The sequence below is a fragment of the Gallus gallus genome, chromosome 6 (genome assembly GCF_016699485.2).
Source record: "Gallus gallus isolate bGalGal1 chromosome 6, bGalGal1.mat.broiler.GRCg7b, whole genome shotgun sequence".
Classification (NCBI taxonomy): domain Eukaryota; kingdom Metazoa; phylum Chordata; class Aves; order Galliformes; family Phasianidae; genus Gallus; species Gallus gallus.
In genome coordinates, this window is record NC_052537.1 from 9024027 (window position 1) to 9033334 (window position 9308).

Sequence of the window (9308 nt, forward strand, 5' to 3'; positions counted from 1 at the left end):
CTTCTCAAGATCTATCTTTTATAACACGGTGTTTTTCAGAAGAAAGGTTAAAAATAGAAATATTTAAAAATATTTATTGAAACAGCTTCTTCTCTGGATTCCTGTCCAGTTCTGTCATGCCTCCCCACAAGGGACTCCACCTGACTAAGGAAACCCCACTCTGAACAAGCTGGCCAATTGCCTGAATCAAAGTGCTCACCATCCTTTGACAACTTGGCTGCTTTGATAGAAATATTATCTGCCATTTTCACTCAGCTTTCTATACGGCCCCACTGAACTCGTGTTGGCACTACCTAACACCTTTTAGAAATAATAACATGTGAGCCCCAGAGAGCACAGCTACTGAGGCTCCTCTGAAGTGCCTGATACTGGCAGCCACCAAAGGGCCCCGGACAGGAGCAGGGCTGCTCCAACCCGCGCCGCGGTGTGAAGCTGCTCAACAGGTGGAGGGAGCTTTCCTCATATTAACTGCAAATGTGGCAGGACTCCATAAAACACCTACAGAGCACAACGAGCAAATGAATTTCCAAGCAGCTCATACTGCTGAAAGGTACGCTCAAAATGTAAAGCAGTCCCGAGCGCGCTTCTTTCCGTTCCCCCGAGTATTACATGATATTGGGCATAAAGGTGGCGGATGCTGAACTATCACAATCAAGTTTCATCATATGACAACCAGCAGGAAACCTAACAGCAAAAATCCAGAGATGCAAACATGAGAAATTAGTCATTTGCAGGTATGCAGCCAGTACTTAACAGCACTTCTTTTTATGCTCATTTATCTCCTCAGGTGGGGCAGCTGAACATGCCTTTCCCTGCATGCCAATGAAGACAAAGCAAGAGAGCGCAGCTTACATTTTCTGCTTACCCTGATTACTGAATAACTCGGCTATTTCTTCTGACGGAGACAAAAGGTCTAATATTTAATCCCATTACTAATACTGAAATCATCTTTCTTAGCCTTAAAGTAAAAATCACTTCAGATATTGAAAAAAATGTCAGATCAGCTCTTTCCAGCTAAATACAAAGACACAGCTCATCTTGATTTGCGTGAGGCAATGGAAATGTTGACACACAAAAGCCTACATTTTCAGAAGTCTCTGGAAGCAGATAGATCGCCCAGAACGTCACCACTGCAGACAAATGCAACGCTGCAAAAACCTCAGCAGAGCGGAGGGGCTGGGGAAGCCCTGCTTCTATGGGCACAGCACCTGAACGTAGAACTTCGCCCACAGCCCTGAGGTAGGTGGGGAGATGAAACCACTCGTGTACCGAAGTAAGAGTAATACACTGTGGTAAACAACATTTACGTTACTTTTCTGAGAAAGTGAAAATTTTCTGGCTCTAGCATCTCTGTTCAGCCATAAGGATGTGGCCATGCCTCGATTTCAGTAAGTGTCCCACGAGCCTCCAAAACAACGTGACAACTGCTCCTGGGATTAGGTCAGTCTCTTCTTTATTAGCAAACCCCAAAATCAGATCAGGAAACCTGTTCTAGGAATTAACAAGCACGTGATCCATCCTTTAGCTCCTCTGAGAGTTTCATATACGCCTGCCTGACCGTTATTACTACTTTATACCTCTGCGTAGATAGCGGTGAGCTGAATCTGTTGATCTGACAGCGCTTTTCTCAAGCCAGGATGTGGTCAGCTTTTTAAACAGGGTGCATATAAACGTACGTTCCATGAGCCTTTGTAGTAAACCATTACTTTCTAGACAAACTGCTCTAAGACCCTGCGCAGAATTATACAAACTTCCTATCCCTGCAGACCAGCATCTTAACTCAAACCCACGGCATAAATTAAAATCACGCCATTTCTCATTGGATCACTTTTCCCCCTGCTTGTGCAACTCCACCGAGTACTTCATGATGCGTTTTTTCCTCTCCTTATGCACTCACTCTATGTTCAATAGAAAGCTCTAAGAATGAATAAAGACTGAATAAACTGAAGATTTGTTTAGTGAAAGACAAACAGTGTTCCTGGAACAAAGACTTTTTTTCTCAGCCACACCCACACAAGAAACGAGAAATCAAAGTAGACCAATCCCTAATAAAATGCAAGCCCAAAGAAGTATTTTTCTTCTAGCACAATCTAACACGTCATTTAGCAGTAGGCTGAGTGTACATTGCTGAATATTTTTGGTAAACACCATCAGAAGGAGTTTACTGTTAGGAGGACTGAAATGTTGATTGCGTTTCATTAAAATCCAAAAGACCAATGTGATTTCTAAAAACATTTGGCTGAGGTTTTAGAAAACCACGGTGCTGTATTTCTGTGTCTCACTCTGTAGCTTCAGTAGAGAAAACAAGGTAAAAGATAATACCCACAGTATGTTGCTTGTAGGATTCCACTGAAATGGCTCTAATCCTGTGCTTATGCCATAATTACTTGTTTTAATAACCCCCCTCCAATGTCAATTTTTCATTTACTTATATATTTCAGAGCTGAAAACAGAGCAACTGTAATTACAGCGCACGGTTCCGCCCCTGCGCTACAAGCACTGCCTATATATGCACAGATGTAATCCAACAGTTCCCTTTGTGAGGGGTAAAGAGAGCCGGGATTTGGCACAGCCTGGCATTTATGTTGGATTACATGTTCTTCAAGTTGTCTTTGTAAGTAAGAGATGCATGAAATGCCAAACACAATGAATCTATGCAAGAACTGACTTTTCAAATCAGCACAACCATTTTTAATATGTAATGCAAGACAATTAAAAGCCCCGAAAGAAAAAGAGCCTGCTAAAAGCATGCATTCCTAACAAATCCATCCAGAGCCAGAACTATTTACAGAAAGAACAGAGAAATACAGAAATGTAACTCCTTTTTGTTTGCTTGTTTCGGAAACATCAGACTACAATGTTATTACTAACCGCCATAATCTACTCCCAACATCAGCTAGCGTTTTTTTTTTTCCTTTAAAAAGACCTTCACACCAGGATTTTATAGAGCTTGATGGAAAAACTATGCATGTTCCTTCCTGTACCTAATTACCTCAACTGCAAAATCTGCCAAGTATTTTGCCCTTTAGTTCCTTTAATCGTATTAGTGCAAATGCATTTGGATGCCAACAGAAACAAACATTTAAAGATTTTTGCTTAAAAGGCTCCAAATATGTATTGGGCTGTGTTAGGAAAGCACACGCTCCGCTCCTTCCCAGAAAGCAGAGAGTTATTTCTTCAGAAGAAATATGAATTTGTGCCTCTTGTAAGACTAAATGTCTAGTTTCAACCCAATTTAAGTAAAATAACGTCAATACGAACTGCTCTCACAATGATTTATGCTACCTTCTGTTACTTTATTACATTAGACATTCCTTTCTCGAAGCTTTATACTTTTCGCCGTGCTCCTAGCAACCACATAAAGGCTGAGCAGCAACTTTACGCGCCTGGCACAGCTCCAGGCTCGACTGTTATTGATAATTATATTGAAGTTTCAATTTAATTGCTACTCTGTTGTGACACGGAATATTTTTTGTAATTAGGCATTTCCCATTTTCTGTCCATTCATTTTTTTGTGTTACTGAAAACCATCTTTCTTTTCCCAGAAAAAATCAGCAGAACAATGATGCAGATAAGAGTACGTACATCTGTTCCTATCATTACCAACACCGCAGCGTGAAGAAAAAAATTTAGAGGAAAAAAAAAAAATTGTGAATATAATTTCTCAGAAGGTAATTTTCTTTTCAGTTTAAGTGCTCTTATTCTTCTTCCAGTTACTCAATGATTTCCTGTTCTAATTACAAGACATTATACAGAAAGTCATTTTTAAGAAGGAAATGTACTGGAGCAGGAGACTGCATAGCGTCATTCGCTTGCTATGGTTTGAAATTCCAAACTTTTGCATCTATTTTATAAAGCCTCCGCTCTACCCGGTGCGATTTATTCTGCCCCAGATCTACCATCTCTTCCGAGGCAGTTAACGCAATTGTGTACATCAAAGAGGAAAACACACTCGCAGTTAAACTGCAGGCGAAAGGAAAAAAAAAAAAAAAAAAAAAGAAAAAAAGATCTTTTTTTTCCCCCTGCCTGTAGCTGTTAAATTGGAGGGCAGCCAAGGCGAGGAGTGGAAAATATTAAAAAGTAAAAAAAAAAAAAAAAGAAAAAAAAAAAGAAGAAAGCTTGTGATTAAAAAGCGAGAGAAGAGATACTCAGTTCTAAATCTAAATGAACAAGCCGCAAACTATTTCATAAAAACACACTGTGACGTAAATTACACATCAGCGCTGCAGTGTTGTGGTTATTTTGAGAAATGGCTTGTACTGTAAGTCAGCTGGTAAAGCCCCACCCTTAATGATTTTGTAATTCTCCATGCAGCGATCAAGCGGAGCAGTCGTGAAATTGCCAAGAAGGAAAACAGACTGAGCTGCAGAGAGTTTGTAATAAAAAGATAATGTACTTTTAACATAACAGAAGTAGAAGATTGGTTTTATTAACTAAAAAAACTACTTAAAAGGTCCCAGGCTCGCCATTTGTTTTGATAAATGTTAACACAGATCTTCATACGATAAGCAATGGAAGTATCGGGGGAACCAGATAAAATGGGACAATGCTTTGCTGTGTGGGTAGCAAATTGAGCAGGGGAGTTATTTGGAATACAGAGCAAAAATGAAGGCAGCAGCAGCAGCGCGGTGTCCGTCAGCCTTCCTCCTGCTCGCTGTATGAGCCGCTCTGCCGTCTTCCATTAGCTGCACTACTAAGGGGGCATCCCACAGGACGCACAGATCATAATTAGTTTACCACTGCTTGTATGCATGGTGCGGCCATACCACCGCTATGCAGCAGGTGGGGAGGGGGGACAGTGCATCTGGGTATGTGGAGGCGCTGGGATGGCAAGGGCCAGCAGTACTGATTGACGACAGCCAGGGCTCCCAAGTGGTCCCCCACCCACTCAGAGCAGTGCTCACTGCCCCAGAGCCTGGGGTGAGGCTGGGGCTTCAGCAACACACTGAAACACACACGAGGGGATGCACTCCATTCCATTTGGACACTTTTTATTCCCTAACAGAGTTTTAGCGCATCCCTCCACAGTCAGGCAGATCTCTTCACAACCTGTTCTTTGGTAAAGCTCAGATCCTTTCATTCTCTGGAGTTACTACTGCCTTGTCATCGATGATGACTAGCTCAGTCCAGAGACTGGACCTACAGATCAAATGACTGACATGAATGCCACCAATGCAGCCTGCCCTATGCCAAAGCAATGGTTCAAATGCACGCCAGAACATCCCCTCCCAGGAGGTACACTCGCCACCAAGACATAAAAACAGAGGTCATCTGTGATAGAAGACTTCTGCTCTTCTAGCACTTAAGACAGATCCAGTTCTCCTTCCCCTGTTCTGCTCCTTTAGCTACATCGTCCTGCAGGACGAGCACACGAACACAGGGAGATGAGATGAAGATCAAAGAAACATAAAATCATTCAAGTTGAAAAAGACCTCTAAGAGTATCTAGTCAAACCATCAACCCATCACCACCATGCCCACTAAACCACGTCTCTAAGAGCCACATCTACCCTTTTATGGAAAGTCCTCCACCTTCCAGGGCAGCCTGTTTCAATGCATTACAACCCTCTGACAACAAATTTTTCCTCGTATTCAACCTGTGCACAGCTAAAAGCAACAGCAGTAGGTTGGATGGGAGCATCTCAAACATGCCTCTTCTACCAACATCCCAAAGGCCACAGCAACAGCTTGCCAGCAGGCAGAACAAGCTTACTGCACAAGCAGATGAAGAACCCAATCCCCTCAAAAAATCCAAGAGCAACAGAATTAGCAGAACACTGCAAGTGTACCAGAAGAAGGAAGAAGAAACTCTGTCTTTATGACTTAAAGACCTTTAAGATAAATCTCAAAATGAGAACACCTTTGCAGATCACCCTCCAGTCTCAAGCCTGCCAAAAAACTCCTATAATTGCCCAGATACTGCAGCTGGCTGAGAAGCAATGCCAACTGTCACCTACTTCTCTGGGCACTCCTCTGAGTGATAGGACTGCTCCCCAACGAAATAACCTCCAAGACTGCATTATGGCAGGCTCCTTGCTTGACTACCTCATGCATCTAATCCTCTGCATAGAGGCAAGGCTAAGAGCTGCAGCAGGAATCCACGTGCCCTTGCACCAGGTTGCTGGAGCTTGGGTCACTGCACCACCACCAAAAATCCACTCCTGAGTGCTCTGGCACACTGAAGCCCCTCTTTCCTTGGGGATCAGGAGGGCTTACCAACTGCAGTTCCTCCAAGGCACCTGCCTTTTCATTCCCACAGTCCCTGTTCACTCTAGCAATGCCACTTGGTGTGCCTTGACTGACTAATTAGTTACAAGATCTAAAAATATTAAGCTGAGAATCGTATTTCTCTCCCAGATAAAGACAAATACAGTAATGATTTAACCCTGTGACACAGGACTGAAAATCTGTGTTTTTGGATTTTAAACACTTTGAGTAAATTATTGACACAACAGGGATACTACTTTGTTAGCAGGACCCACTCCGCTTGCTTTGAGAACCCCCCTCTATTTGAATGCTAATGCAATCAAGAACAAAGGCAACGTGTTGCAGGATATGGAACACAGTGATTACATTTATGTTTACCAGATAATGATGATGTTAACAAGTTGCCTGTAATTCTTACGTGGACGTCTGCCTGCCTGATTTTGCTTTTATATTGATCAAAAGGCAAAAGCTATTTTGCCAATACACAGAATACCAGATGCAGCCTTTCTGCATGTATCAGATATTTCTTCCCTTCTAAGGAGGAGTCAGAGCTAATTCTGAGAATTTTGTGCCACTTCCCCAGCTCTCTGTTTTCTGTCACAAAGCCAGAAGAGCAGCAGTCGTTCAGAGAATTCCTAAGATTAGTGTAACATTTGAAAGAGAGGACTTACAAACCTACTGGAGATTTTAACTACTATTCCACCCAACAGCAATGCAGTCATTAATTAAAAAAAAAAAAAAAAAAAAAGACAGCACCATCTCATCATCTCATGTTTATGTAAAGCACATGATTGAAGAACATTTAACAGTCAGTGATTTGGGCTGGATTTGTTCTAGTCCTACTTAGTGGGGACAAAACAGGGCATGTTCATCAATGACTGACAACAGGTCCATATAATTAAATCTTCCATAATATTTATCCCATCAAATCGCTTTGAGTTTAAACCCTAAGTCTGACTTTGAAGAAGACAAAAGAAATTTAATAAAGTTTCCAGACGGACATTCAGTGCCCTTTTCCATAGCCCGATGCAATACTCAGCTCCGCATAACTGCGGCTCCTGCTCTGCACTCCCCGGGCCCTCCCGTGCCATAGGAAGCAGGTTTATGAGGTGTTTCCAGGCTCCAAAGAAGAGTGACTGACAATCGTCATTTCCAGCTTTATATAACCCTTCCATCCACAGCCCTTGGACTGCTTTATGGAGATGAGTAAAAATTATTATCCCCATTACACAGGGAGAGAAACTGAGACAGAGAGAGCTTAAAGGATTTATTCCACAACATCAAGCAACTTAAGAGAGCAATGGAGACAGCAAACAGCCAGCAGAAGTCCTCGCTGGCAGGGATTTCTGGGTAAGGAGTTTTCCCAAGTCTCCTCAAAAGGGAAGCGACCGTCCCAGCCTCCTGCCTCCACAGGAGCAGGGCAAGGACCAGGTGAAGCTTCTGTGCTGAGGCATCTCTGCCGCTGCTCCCCTCTGCCCTGCCTGCCCACCTCAGCCACTTCTTCAGGCCAGGAGCATCCTGTGCTGCTGCCTGGCCAGGAACACCCCTGCACAGAGGTTTGTGGCGCTGAGCCACAGATGAGTGCAATGACAGCAGCTGGAGGAGGAGGGGAACAGTGCCAGGGACACGGCTGAGGTCAGGGCTGGGCCCTGAGACCCTCTTTCCTCCTCATCACCCAAATTTCCCTCCCTACTTGTTCCTCAGGGCACAGGAGCAGGTCAGCCGGTGGCCAAACAGCCACAGATCACTATGGAAAATGGCTCTGATGGTTTTACACTGCCCTATTAGCTTTCTAAAGCAGATGGAGAAGGGGGAAGGGGGAGATTGGTTATAGAAGGGAGCACATGCTGCCTGTCCTCTTGAATGTTCTGGGTCGTGTGGACCATTCAGGTTGAATGTGCATCAGCTTTAAAACGAGTATTTATCCTGGTTGTCGTGGTTACTGATAAGCAGCTTCAATTCTGCTGATAACAAAAAGAAGAAAGAATTAAAAAGGGGAGGGGAGCTCAAAACATAATTTGGTAACATGACGAAGCCAAGAAGAGGAATTAAATCACATTAAACAAGCCAACTGTACTGTAAATGGCTCTGCCTCCCTATTTGCTTTTAAATCATCGAAGAATCAAATATGGCAGCTGCTTCAGTTTTAACAAACAAACAGTAAAAATCCCTTCTAATAGCGAAAGGAAATAATGATATACCTTCCTTTAGCTGCATTCAAACATAATTTAATTTTCCTGAGGTGAGATTTGCACAGGGAACAATCAGATAATAAGTGTTATCATTCTCATAGACAAAACTGAACCAGCACTTTGCAATTCAAAGTGCTATTTAATGCACCGTTTTCAGCAATCTCTGAACACCATCCAACATACCACTGTACTACGCTTCAGTACCTCCGTGCAAACCTGCTCCTGAAAATACTCAAGCAAGAGAGTACAACAAGCACAAGTACTGCACTGCCACTAAGGCTGCAGCTCCACACTCCCTGAAGAGCTCTCATGAGCAGGTTCACAACCAGGGACTTCTCCTACACCTTCTCTTCATCTTTTCTATGACAGCTATGATTACGTGTCCTGGGCTCCCTTCTTCTGAAGCACAGCACTGTGCAGAGAAAGCACTGTGGACAGAAAAACTCTACGCTTGCAGAGAAATGGGCAACCGGAGCCAGTGGCAAAAGAGGCACCCACTGTTTTACAGGGATGATAATTAACCACTGGAACAACAAAACCAAGGCAGTAACAGGTTCCCTAAGCCAGCGCTCAAGAAAGAATATTTTTTCTCTGACGATGCTTTCCAGACTGATGATTTCTAAACTTGTGGTCTGTTCCTTGCCTTCTCTGCTGAGGAGGTGAAGAGGTCCACAGCAGATCCATCCTTGCTTGGGAAAATGTTAAGGAATGTAAAACTGAAGGACATGGGAATCCACTGAGAGTTAAGCTAAGTTCCCAGGCTTAGTATCAGAGTAACAGGTCTCCTGCCATCTCCTCTCTCCTCATTCATGCACCATTCACACAGAAATGAGAGAAGTGCATGAGCCCAACTCCTGTGGGACTGCTACACCACCCTCCCATGGGCAGAACCCATCGCCTTCGTTTTCCA

General features: G+C 43.3%; 1 protein-coding gene across 4 annotated transcripts in view; it reads right to left on the reverse strand.

Moving 5' to 3' along the window:
* ARID5B (AT-rich interaction domain 5B) overlaps window positions 1–9308 on the reverse strand; it is a 143786-nt gene that overhangs the window by 68718 nt on the left and 65760 nt on the right. The window lies entirely within an intron of this gene.